Source organism: Phalaenopsis equestris, unplaced genomic scaffold (assembly GCF_001263595.1).
Source record: "Phalaenopsis equestris unplaced genomic scaffold, ASM126359v1 Scaffold000607, whole genome shotgun sequence".
Classification (NCBI taxonomy): domain Eukaryota; kingdom Viridiplantae; phylum Streptophyta; class Magnoliopsida; order Asparagales; family Orchidaceae; genus Phalaenopsis; species Phalaenopsis equestris.
In genome coordinates this window covers 88,844-101,270 of record NW_018165047.1, presented here as the reverse complement: position 1 = coordinate 101,270, position 12,427 = coordinate 88,844, and the positions used below count along the sequence as shown (strand labels likewise).

Genomic DNA, 12,427 nt, shown 5'->3' with positions numbered 1-12,427 from the left:
TTCCGAATAATATTATTGATACCTATTTGCTTTAATTTTTAAACCATTTTTAAAATGTATTAATATTTATACTACTAATTTTAAAAATACTTATAATACAATTTCTTAATGATAATATTTTCAATTTTCATCATTATTATTATTTTAATTTTATCGCTGTACTTTGACAATCTTCCCTTCATCGAGCCTCGTTTTTCCATAAATCGCGTGGCAAGCCCAAAGCTATGAGGGGCTGTCTGGCAACGGAATTAGCCCGAGATTTATCCTGGCTGTAGGCTAAATCTTGCTAGACGGTCGTTTTAAACAAAATAAAGCCACCTATTTGATAAATCCGAATTAAAGGATTTTGGCTATAAATCTCGAATTTACTAGATCCCACCAATCAATGGATTTATGAGATTTATGGGATTTATTGAAAAAGCTACTGGGATTTAACAGAATTTGTCAAATTATTTAATTGGATTTATAGTATTTTATAAATCTGTTGTCAAATAATTTTTTAAATTTATGTCATTCAGAATCGAGTAAATCAAGAAACACGAGATTTATTAAATTTTAATAACTTAGATGAGCTTTAAACGATCATACACCCGGTTCATTTTCTAGCGGCAATTACAAGTGAAATCTCACATTTTATACCATATGATTCGTAACTCTAATCCCACCCGTCTGTAACTGTAACTGGCATGGCGGACCATTCATTATTAATTCAACCATGCGGCCATAGGGCTGTCAAAAAGCTTCTTGTTCGCAAACACTTTCTGTTCAGTTTGTCAGAAAGTTTGTGTTCAATTCGTTCGATAAGTAAATAAGTCGAACATAAATAATTTTTTTTCGTTCGGTTTATAAACGAACAAAATACGAACAGTCATTTGTTGGATCGTGTTCGGATTGTTATTGTTCGAAAAATAAAATAATTTAACATAATTCTATATAAAAAAATATCATATTGTAAAAATAATTATATACTTTAAAAATTTATCATATTTTAAAAAATTAAATCTGTTAGACTATAATTTGATATTTTTATGCGTCTCTTAGCTTATATTAAATTATATGATTTCATATTTATCGTCAGATTCGTCTCTTAGCTTAAATTTTCTTGTATTTCTATTAGATTTAATTAGTTTCTTCGAGTGAAACATAGTTTTTGGGAGTGAATCTCGCATATTGCCTCTAGATCTGAATTTTTTATGGATGCGATAAGATATTATGAATTTATTGTGAGTTGTGTTTTGATTATTTGGCATTTGTGTTGTAATTCATTCAGATTTAAGCATTAATTTCATATAGATTTAAGTCTTTGAAAGATTTCGAACAATTCAAACAATAAAAACAAATTTATAAGATTTCAAACAATTCAAATAATTCCAACAATTTAAAGAATTCGAACATTTCAAATATTTCAAACATATTTCAAACAAATTAAATCGAACACGAACAGTAAGTTCACGAACAATTTCAAATACGAGTTTATTTCAAACACATATAATTTCAAATGAATCAAATACGAACAGAAACTCAATTCATTATATTAGGTTTGTTTACAGCCGACCTAAGTTCTCACTTGATACATTCGTCATATTTAATTTCTAGCCATACTAGAGACGGAAAAATATATTGTCTGTGTTCCGCAGAAGCAACAAATTCTTCAGGCGAACGAACTCCCACCACTCGTTTGCGGGAAGCTTCCGAACAATCGAAGAAAAGTTCGCTGCCGATTTTTTTTTATCGAGAAGAGACAACCCCATGCTTTATCCCACACATCTAGATTAGGGTTTTTTTGAATCTGACAATATTGTCTCCTCTTCTCCTTTAGCCTTCATCGTTGATTGTCTGCTATCTGCAGAGAGGTACATGTCTTACCCGTCATTTGATTCCCTCGATGAATTCTTGTTTGTTATGTCGCTTGTTTGCTATATCGCTGCAGATTGGTTTATAGAAGGGATTCGTGTGCCCTTTCTTTGTAGTTTGTGTTGATTAGCAGTTCTTAAGACTGTTATAGATTGCTAGATGCTTGTAGGGTTTAACCAGCGAGAAGGCCATATTCTATTTTGATGGGAAATTTACATACCAAGCACACAAATATTATGTATTTGCATATCTCACACCTAAACTTTTCATATTTACTAACATAAAACTCTGTTGTTTTAATATTTCAATTTAAAAAGTGATAATAGTGTCATTTTGTTTTGATATTAAATCTTTTTGTTTTTTCCTTTTAAATATAAATGTTTAGGGGTGATATATGTAAATACATAAGCATTGTGTGCTATGCATGTAAATGAACCGGTGATAAACAACTTAGTGGAAATTTGACTTGAAGTGTATTAATTTAGAGTTATCTTGCATTTTTTGCTAATCTGATTGACATTATGGTGCAAAACTCTGCATGTTGAAATGTTGGTTTTTATCCTTGCATATGCACGACGCTGTACACGTGTCTAATTGCCTAGGTACGATTTTGTTTTAATATTATTATGATGTAATTTGCTTCCTTGTCCTAGATTTTCTGTATTTGAATAGGTCCTGAAGTCATGAAAAGTTCGTCTTGGCTTGCTGGCATTGTTTCAGGTAGTTACCAATCAAAATGATGGTGTGAGGAGTTCGATAGCTAAAGCTATGGATGTATTGTTTGGGCTTAGAAAGAGTTTTATGAATTTCTATTTTAGAAGTGAGGGCAATGGGGCTAATTCAAGGGTTTCATTTATTGTATTCGGAGTCTAAGGATTTTGGAGAACCCTGTGATAAGAGTAATATTATTTGAGGTGATGGTTGAAAGAAAGGGCCCAACAAAAGGGTGAGGTTATCGTCAAACCTAGATATCATCATGGTGATTTTGATTTACGATTTATTATGGAGGATCCAAGCATGGAACCGTTTGGGAATATCAAGTTAATGTCCTTAAATGTGATCTTGAGTATTTGGTGAAATTCTATGCGGGTTAGAGGTAAAGAAATGTGGAAATTTCGAGATGAGATTAAGGCGACCTGACTTGAACAAATTTGGCTGATTCTGAAATATTATGTTAGTGAAGATTCCTAAACGTATATGGACTAGCTGGAATGACAGAGAAATATTAGGGGAATGCATGGAGATCAGATTTGGAGTAGATAATGTAGATCTAGGGTAATTTAAGGGCGATGGAGGATTGAGGTCCAAAATTAGGTCAAGAGCACCCTAGTTGTGAATGATAATTTCGAGAGAGCTTTAGAATTTTTGTAGGACTACAGGTGATGGGAAATTATTTCAAGATGATACTAGAAAGATGGGAGAATATCATATGAAAGTTTTGGAGAGATATTTACAAGTATAAATAGATAACCCATGAGTAATCAGAATTCTAAAATACAGTAATCCAAGAAAAAAATTCAATATGCATGAAAGTCTATAATAAATCTTATACTATGTTAGCATTTCATAATTTTATATGCAATTTGATATATACTAACGTATGTATCAATAACTTTTTCTAAATGAACATACTCAAATTTCTTATATGCATTTATCGTAAATTTACTTTTATTTTATTGTATACATATATTTTTGTCTCTGTGAGGATCATCGTCAACAACCTTACACACCCTTCTGATATTGTCCCGTCGGCTCACATCGACACAAAAAGTTAGTGTTCTACACATCGCAATTTCCAGGGTGGAAAGACCCTTACCTGTCCTTGACCGATATTATCCTGTCAGCATAGCGGTTAGCAATATAAATATCATAATTATTTGGGGAGGTAAACTCTGGTCTGCTTGCCTCTGACCGATATAAACCTGTCGGCTAGCGGTTAGTAAACTATCACAATTGTTTGGGGTGGCAGAAAAACTCTACGCGTGCGGGTACTCTGACGTCCAATTCTTACATCAGTAGGGGGTGAAATCCTCCTCTGAATATGCACATACAAGCATTCATATATAAACTATTTTATTCTCTATACATACATCATTCTGAAATATTTTTATGCACCTACTAGCATGCATTTTTTACTTTCATGTGCAACTATTCATCATGAATATTTTTCATATATTCATATATCTATCTCATGCATATATTTCCTACATGTCTATCTTGTATGTGTATCATACTATAATGTTAATCTAAATATCATTCATTTCATGCAAATCTTTCATGCATGCACATCTTTTAGAGCTTTTCATTCATACATAACTTTTCTATCTAGCAATATAAATCTAACCGTACTAAAGCATACATATAAATCAATATATTTTTTGAAATATAAAGATGATTACTGAAATTTAAAATGTAATTACTCGCCTAAAATTTAAAATTTCATTTTAAAAATTAAAATTTTCTTTTTAAATTAGCATATGATTATATTATCTAAAATTTTAAGTGTCGTTCTACAACGATTTCTACACGCTTATCCCGAACTTGTCGTCTTAGGTAAATAATATGGAATCCTAAACGAATTAGTAATTCATAATATATTAGTTGATTAGGTAATTTAGCACAAAATTTTATTAATTTGTTGAAACATACTTTAAACGATTTTCTTGGCGATCAACCGTTCTTGAAAGCTACCAAATTTACTTTCTATCACCTCCAATTACACGTTTCGTACGCTGATGTCGTGTTAGAACCTTTATGGAAGCTCACAAAAGAATTTTAACGCTTTCGACACACAATCGACGCCTTCGATGGCTACCAGAAATGAGAAAAACATGAAAAACATGAAAAACAAGGCAAACTTCAGTTAAGAAGGGTGAAGAAGCAAACTAAAGTTTCACATATCGTGAAAAAGAGATTCACACCTTAAGGTTTCACCATGGAGCCGTAAATCCTGAGTTGTAGCCTTCCCAGGAGCCGCTCGGTTCGATCGCAGTCCTTGCATTGTAGCAAGGGGCAGCTTTCCCTAGCGTGGTTCTATAGTGCAATAAAGGAACAGTGAACGAAATAGAGAGAGAGAGAGAGAGAGAGAGAGAGAGGAGGGAACATAAGCATAAGAAGAAATCGAGAACATTTGAAGATCGGAGCTCCTTCGGCTGAACGAAGGAAATAAATGAGGTGTAATTGGTCGATTGTGAACAGTAACAGAAGATTAGTGAAAGTTAATTAAGGATTAATTAGGTCAATTAATTTAATAAAATTTCTAACTTTCAAATTTTGTATTTTTCAATCCGTTTATAATTTACATATAGTGATTTATTTCACATTGCTTGATTTTTTGTGTAGAATTTAATAAAATTCTTTCGATTGAAATTCAATGGATGCAAAAATTTGGTTACATTATATGTTGCCAAAATTTTATCAAATATTTAAAAATCATTCTTGTAAAAATCTGTGATCGAAATTCTGAGCTCCACAAATAAGAAGATGAAACAAAAATGATTACAAAATTATGTTCCTTGTTAAGTGATAATGAAAATATATCAAACTCTATCCATAAGCATCAGTGACAACATGCTCATGTGGCTCCTGATGGGTTAAGGAATAAACTCTTAGATGAACGTTCTGTTTTGGTTACTCCTTATGAGTCACAATATCAGCTTCTGTCATCCTTATTAAAAATTTCTTTGAACTGGATCCCTTTTGAATGAACGTTTGATGTGGATATCTGAATAAAATTAGGATAATTTCTTCTATGATGTTCAAGTTGTTTTCATACACATTCAACCCAAGTAAATATTCACCACGATGCTGCTTGCCACACTTAAAACAAGGTTGTATAGTGCTACTGCCAGCCTGGCCAGTAACTCCACCAGTGAAGGAATTCATCTTCTTCCCATTAGACTCTCCTTCTCTCGAATGAACTGTTGGTGTCGGTTCTGCCAAACTCTTCTTGTGCATGTCTCTATGCTTCTGAGTCTGCTGGAAATCAATCTCTACCGACCTAGCTCTCTCTACTAGTACTGAATAGTCTTTAATCCCAAGTGGCACTAGTGGCTGCTTGATTGAATCTTTCAGTTAAGAAAGATATCTGTGGCATTTCTCCTCTATATTAGGAATCAACTGGGTGCATACCTTGATAACATAGTAAACTCCGCTTCATATTGCATAATTGATTGATCTCCTTGCACCAATCTAATGAATTTATTTTGCATTTCTCTTTTAGTTGATAGTGGTACAAACCAATCTATGAAGATTTTCACTAACTCGTTCCACTACATCAATTGGCTAATTCTACCTTCAAACTTCTCTTGCATCTGACCTTGCCACCATCTTTTAGCTTCCCCCTCAAAGGCAAAAGTGGCTAGGTTGACTCTTCTCTCCGATGGACAAAACATGTCATTTATGATTTTCTCCACTCTCAATAGCCAATATTCTACTTTCACTAGCCCTCCTGCTCTAGAAAATAAAGGTGGTCTCATATCTTGAAAGAGCTTCAAATACTTATCCATTAGTGGTCCTCCACTAATACTAGCTTAAGATTGATAATTCTTAATCAACTGAGTCACAACATTCATCATATCAGAGAAAACACTTGCACTGACCGTGACATTCCGGGGTACAACAAATTCTGCATTCTCATCAGTAACATCTTCCTTCGGATCGTCCATAATTCTGAAAAAAACAACCATATAATTTAATTAAACTCAATTAAAATTTTTAATTTATATTTTTTTATTACTTAATCCAATAATCCAATTGGCTCTTTTATTTTGATTCATGTTATTTAATCTAAACCTCTGTTTTGATGCCACTTTTGTCATGACCTGGCCCGAGGTTAGGAGTTAACCATGACAAGAATGGACGGTCGGATAGTGGAGATCAACTTTCTGCTATTCTAATTCCATCACTAACAATTTAATATTCAAATAAGACATAAAAGAGACACTAAAGAAAACAATAAAAATTAATAAGTAAAAATGTGTATCTTTCCATTTGTTTCATCTTGTTCAAATGTTTAAAGCCGAAAAATAATATTAAAACAATAATTGAGTTATCTAAAGATAACCCAATTGTAATTGCACTTTTAAACTAAAATATCCAAGGAAAAGAATTAAATTTTCATTGAGTCTATAAGATATGTTATACTATGCTGGTCTTTCGTAATCTTACAAGAAATGTTATATATGCTATTGCATGTATCAATAAATTTTTCTAAATGCACATTCTAAATCTTCTATCTGCATTTATCATAACTTTACTTTTATTTTATACTTTATATACATTTCCGTCTCTGTGAGGATCACCGTTAACAACCTTATAAACTCTTGGCCGATATAGCCCTGTCAGCTCCTGTCGGTATAATGGCTAGCGATAAACAAATCTCAATTATATTTGGTGGAAAGATCCTTATTGCCCCTAACCGATATTATCTCATTAGCAAAGCGATTAGCAATATAAACATCACAATTGTCCGAAAAGGTAGAATCTGGTCAACTCACCCCAGACCGATATTAACATATCAACACAGCGGTTAGTGAACTAACTATCACAATTGTCTGGTGTGGTAGAAAAATTCTACGAGCGTGATTACACTGGCGTCTCATTCCTGCACTTTTAGTGGGTTAAATCCTCCTCTGAATATGCACATACAAGCATTCATGTATAAACTGTTTCATTCTTCATATATATATTTTTCTGAAACATTTTTATGCACCTACTAACATGCATATTTATTCTCTTGTGCAACTATTCATCATGCATATCTTTCATATCATTCATATATCTATCTCATGCATATCCCTTATATCATACATATCTTTCATACATGCCTATCTTGTATGTATATATTATATATAATGTCAATCTAGATATCATTCATTTCATGCATATCTTTCATGCATATCTTTCATGCTTGCAAGTATTTTAAAGCTTTTCAGTCATACATAACATTTTTATCTATCAATATGAAGAATCAATTGCAATATAAGTCTAACTAAACTAAAACATAAATATAAAACAACATACATTTTGAAATAAAGATGATTACTGAAATTTAAAATGTAATTACTCAGCTTAGTTGCTACGCTAAAGCCTTAATCTTGGATAGCTAGCTAGAGGTTGTGGTGACTTATGCTGAGCTTAATAACCTATGAAACATAATATTAAACTTTAAGATTCAAGTGATTTTCATAATTAAATTATTCTTTTTAAACTAACTTGTGATTATGTTTCCTGAAGTTTATGGAATCGTTCTTCGATGATCATCTACATGCTTGCCCTGAACTTGTCGTCTCTGTTAAATAATCTGGAATCTTAAATGAATTAGGAATTCATAATATATTAGTTCATTAGATAATTTAGCTCACAATAATATTAATTTTCCAAAACATATCTTAAACAACTTTCTCCGCGACCCGCCTTTCTCCAAAGCTATCAAATTTACTTTCTATCACCTCCAACCACACATTTCCTATGTTGATATCACGCTAAGACTTTTATGGAAGCTCGCAAAGGACTTTCAACGCTCTAACACACAATCGGCGTTTCCGACGGCTATCAAAAATGAGAAAAACATAAAAAATGAGGCAAACTTCAATTCAAAAGTGTTAGGAAGAAAATGAAAGCTTCAAATATTGTGAAAAAGAGATTCCCACATTAAGCTTTCACCCCCAAGCTCTAAATATGGAGTTGCAGCCTTCCTAGAAGTCAAGAGAAGAAATTGGGAGGAACATTTGAAGCTCGGGGCTCTTTCAATCAAACGAAAGAAAGGAAAGAGGCGTATTAGATCGGTTCTGAACAATAGTAGAAGATTAGAGAGATTTAATTAAGGATTAATTAGGTTAATTAATTTAATAATATTTTAACTTTCAAACTCTATATTTCGTAATCCGCTCATAATTTACATACAGTGGTTTATATCAAATTGCTTGATTTCGTGTGTATAATTTAATAAAATTACTTTGATTGAAGTCCAAGTGGTGTGAAAATTAGGGTAGATTGTATGTCACCAAAAATTTTATCAAATTTCTCAAAAATTAGTTATTACTTCCTTATCAAGTGATTGAAGATTATTCATAGTCTTCATAAATTGATTGAACATACTTCCTATTACTATTTAGGATTTCATTTTTCGGCACCCATAATCATAAATAAGATGGTTTATTATATTTTCTCTTACTTCATTGGAGTATTCATATATGACAATAAGCTTATCCCAAGTCTCTTTCCATGTTCTAAATGTACATACCGTCTCAGGGTCATTAAGTTTAAGAGCATAATATACAACATCTACTAATTTAGCATTAATTAACCAAAGACTTCGCTAGAGGCCATTTAAACTTTTGTTTAGGAATAATTTACCATCGACTTCTTTAGTATGTACATGCCATTGAATTGCAAAAATGTAATCATTTTATTTTCTTAATAAAATCAAATAGAACAAAATCAAAGTATGATACAGTGGTTGTGTTTTTGTAGTTCTAAATCAGAAGGAAATTAATTTGCCATAAGGAGTGTGTTAATCTATCCATAGATGTTAAGCTTTTAAAAAAAATTGGAATCTACTACAAATGAATTAATAAAATATAATCCTCAGAGTAAAGGGAGTATTGGTTCCTTAAAGAATTTTCACAAACACATTTATTTTAAAATATGTGAAATAAGCACACTAGAATAAGTGATAATAAGAGCATCATAAGTTTTAAAGACGCAATTCACATCTTAGCACTTAAATAATTGAAATTTCACTGCTCGAATTACTTTGTTTGCAAGTTGATAGAGAAATTGTTACACTAGTTAGTTTAAGAAAAATGGAACCTTATCTTCCTTATACGGAAGAGTACCTTTTTAAATCTAAATCTCTTCCAATTAACTTAGTAAAAAAAAAATAGAGAAAGATTAAAGGTATAGGATATAAACATGTTGTGCAACAATTTTTCTAGTGTGCTGATTAAATAAGTTTGAATTGAATTTTGATTGGAGAGATTAAATGTTGAAGTTCTTAATTAGTATGATGCGGATAGGTTTTTTCATTGGTTTGTTTTTTCTTTTTTGTTCTTACTTAAAAGTCTAATGTTAGAATCATTGTATAATTATAGGGCATTAATGTGATAAATTACAATCTAGTGATAGCTCGAAATAGATTAGCTATCATATAAGGGAATTTGGATTCTTAGGAAAATGAGTCATTTGCTGATAAACAAGTTAACGACAAGCTATTAAGTACTTATTGGTGAGCCCTTGATTAACAATGACCCATTAAGCTTTAGCGGAGATCCTCTGGGCCTATGTTGAAATTCCATGTGCTCTTAATTACTTTACAAACAACGCTTTATTAATTAACAATGATCTTTGCTTAGTTGAGACCTTATAACCATTAGCAGAATACTACTAAGCTCATCCCGAAAGTTTAATTGTTCAATGTCTCTTTGCAGAACCAACATTAACACTTGATGACTAGTCAATTTAAATGGCGACTTTTTAAATGCTTGTTTGTGTGCACAAAGTGCGGAACTAATTTATGTCTATTTTAAACTTTAGTAGTAGATTCAAAATTTGTTACAATAAGAACGATGAGCCTTCATCGCATTAAGTTAGGATGACTACATAAGTACTCATTCTCCATTGTATTCTATTGAGTGTCATATTCTCATTTAATTCTAATAAATTTAAATCATTATTATACAACACGCCTAGGTTTTTTTAGGTCTCTCTTTATCTTTCTTAACATAAATTAAATCTAAAGCATCTACTCCCCTACTTGGTTCATCAGATGGTCGACATTTAATGTGACCAAACCATTTAAGAAGACATCCTCTAATCTTGTCTGCCATTAGAGCTACACCAACCCTTTCATAGATTTTTTCATTTCACATTATCTCTAAGTATAAAGCCATTCATCCACCTAAGGATTCTCATCTCTGCAACACTTAAGTTAGATTTATGCTTCTCTTTTATAAGCCAACACTCTGGTGGCACAAAACATTGCCGATCTCACCACCACTTTTGTAACACTTTCATTTTATGTCTAAGCAGTACTTGTCTATCACACAATAGACTAGATGCATCCTTTCAATTCCACCATCCAAATTGAATTTTACTAATAACACCCCCATCAATATTACCATCACTTAAACAATAGGCCCAACATATCTAATATGTTCACTCCTTTTAATAATTTGATCACCCATTGTTATCTAGTACTATTAAAAATACATTTTATGTATTCAGTTTTAGATCTACTCAAATGAAGGCTTTTAGACTCTAAAGTAGACCTCCATAATTCAAGTTTTTTCTGATATCTTTCTCTAGTGTTATCCATAGCGAAAAACATACATTAAGGTACATCCTCCTGTAAATGTCCAGTAAGAGCATCCATAACAAAAGCAAAAAGATATGAAGTTAAAGTTGATTGTTGATGTGATCCAACTGAAATAAGAAAATACTTGATCAATCCTCAATCCTCCTATTTGAATAAAAGTAATACCTCTAGCGTACATATCTTTAATGACTTGAATGTAAGTCATGTCAACACCATTCATTTCTAGAACTCTTCAAAGAATTTCTCTTGTAACTTTATCGTAAGCCTTTTCTAAATCAATAAAAGTCATTCGTAGTTTCTCCTTAATCTCTTTGTACTTCTCCATCAAATATCTCAATAAATGTTTATTTTCCATAGTATAAATGTCCGATATAAATCCAAATTGATATGAAAAATCTTTGTATCACGTCTTAACATGTGTTCAATTACTCTCCCATAATTTAAATGCATGAAAAATTAACTTATTTTTTCTTTAATTTGCACAATTTATAGCATCCTCTTTATTCTTAAAAATAGGTACTAAAAGACTCTTCCTCCGATCCTCTTTTCAGTTTTTGAAATAATATTAAAAAGTTTAGTGAGCCAAGAATTTCTCAAATATGTTAAATGTTTTCACACTTCTATTGTGATACCTTTAGATCCAACTAATTGTTTACCTTTGATTTTCCTTAAAGCCTGCTCAACTTCTTTTTTACTAATGAGACGATAAAAATAAAGGGTTTTATTACTATCAACGATATTAAGATTACTAAAATTGATCGTATCTTAAAAAATTTCATTGAAAAATTTATCAAAATTTTTCACAGATTTTCATCTTTTAACACTGTACTTTAATTAAATCTTTATTTTTAAATTTTCTTTATTTGACTAGTTTATACATATATCTTTTACCCTCCTTAGTATCTAATCTATTATAAAAATCATTAAATATAGAAATAGAATTCTTAGACCTTGTTCGGGATCACTTTCTATTTTTTTATTTTTTTTTTAGTTTTTTGATTATTTTTATTTTTTTATTTCTTGTTTTTAAAAAATGTGTTTGATACTCTTATGATTTATATATTTTGGGGGCCATGGGTGGGGGCCGACAGTGGGAGGCGACAAAGAATGACTGTCACCGGAGGCAAAGAGTGGTGGCTGGCGAGAATAGAAGTAGAGCAGCGGTATCTTGCGAGAGCAGAGACGGGGCAGCGACAGCTGGCCATGGTGGCGGGTGGTGACTAGCGGGCGACAGCGGTGGGAGAGGCGGGGGGA

The 12,427-nt window shown here is 31.9% G+C and overlaps 1 protein-coding gene across 5 annotated transcripts in view; it reads left to right on the top strand.

The window, feature by feature from the left end:
- The first annotated feature begins 1,565 nt into the window (after positions 1-1,565).
- The window catches only part of LOC110029856, a 46,547-nt gene continuing 35,685 nt past the window's right edge, over positions 1,566-12,427 (top strand). For all 5 annotated transcript variants that reach the window (XM_020732323.1, XM_020732320.1, XM_020732318.1 and 2 more), the window contains exon 1: positions 1,566-1,853. The gene's annotated coding sequence lies outside the window, so the exon portion shown is untranslated. The remainder of the gene's footprint in view (positions 1,854-12,427) is intronic.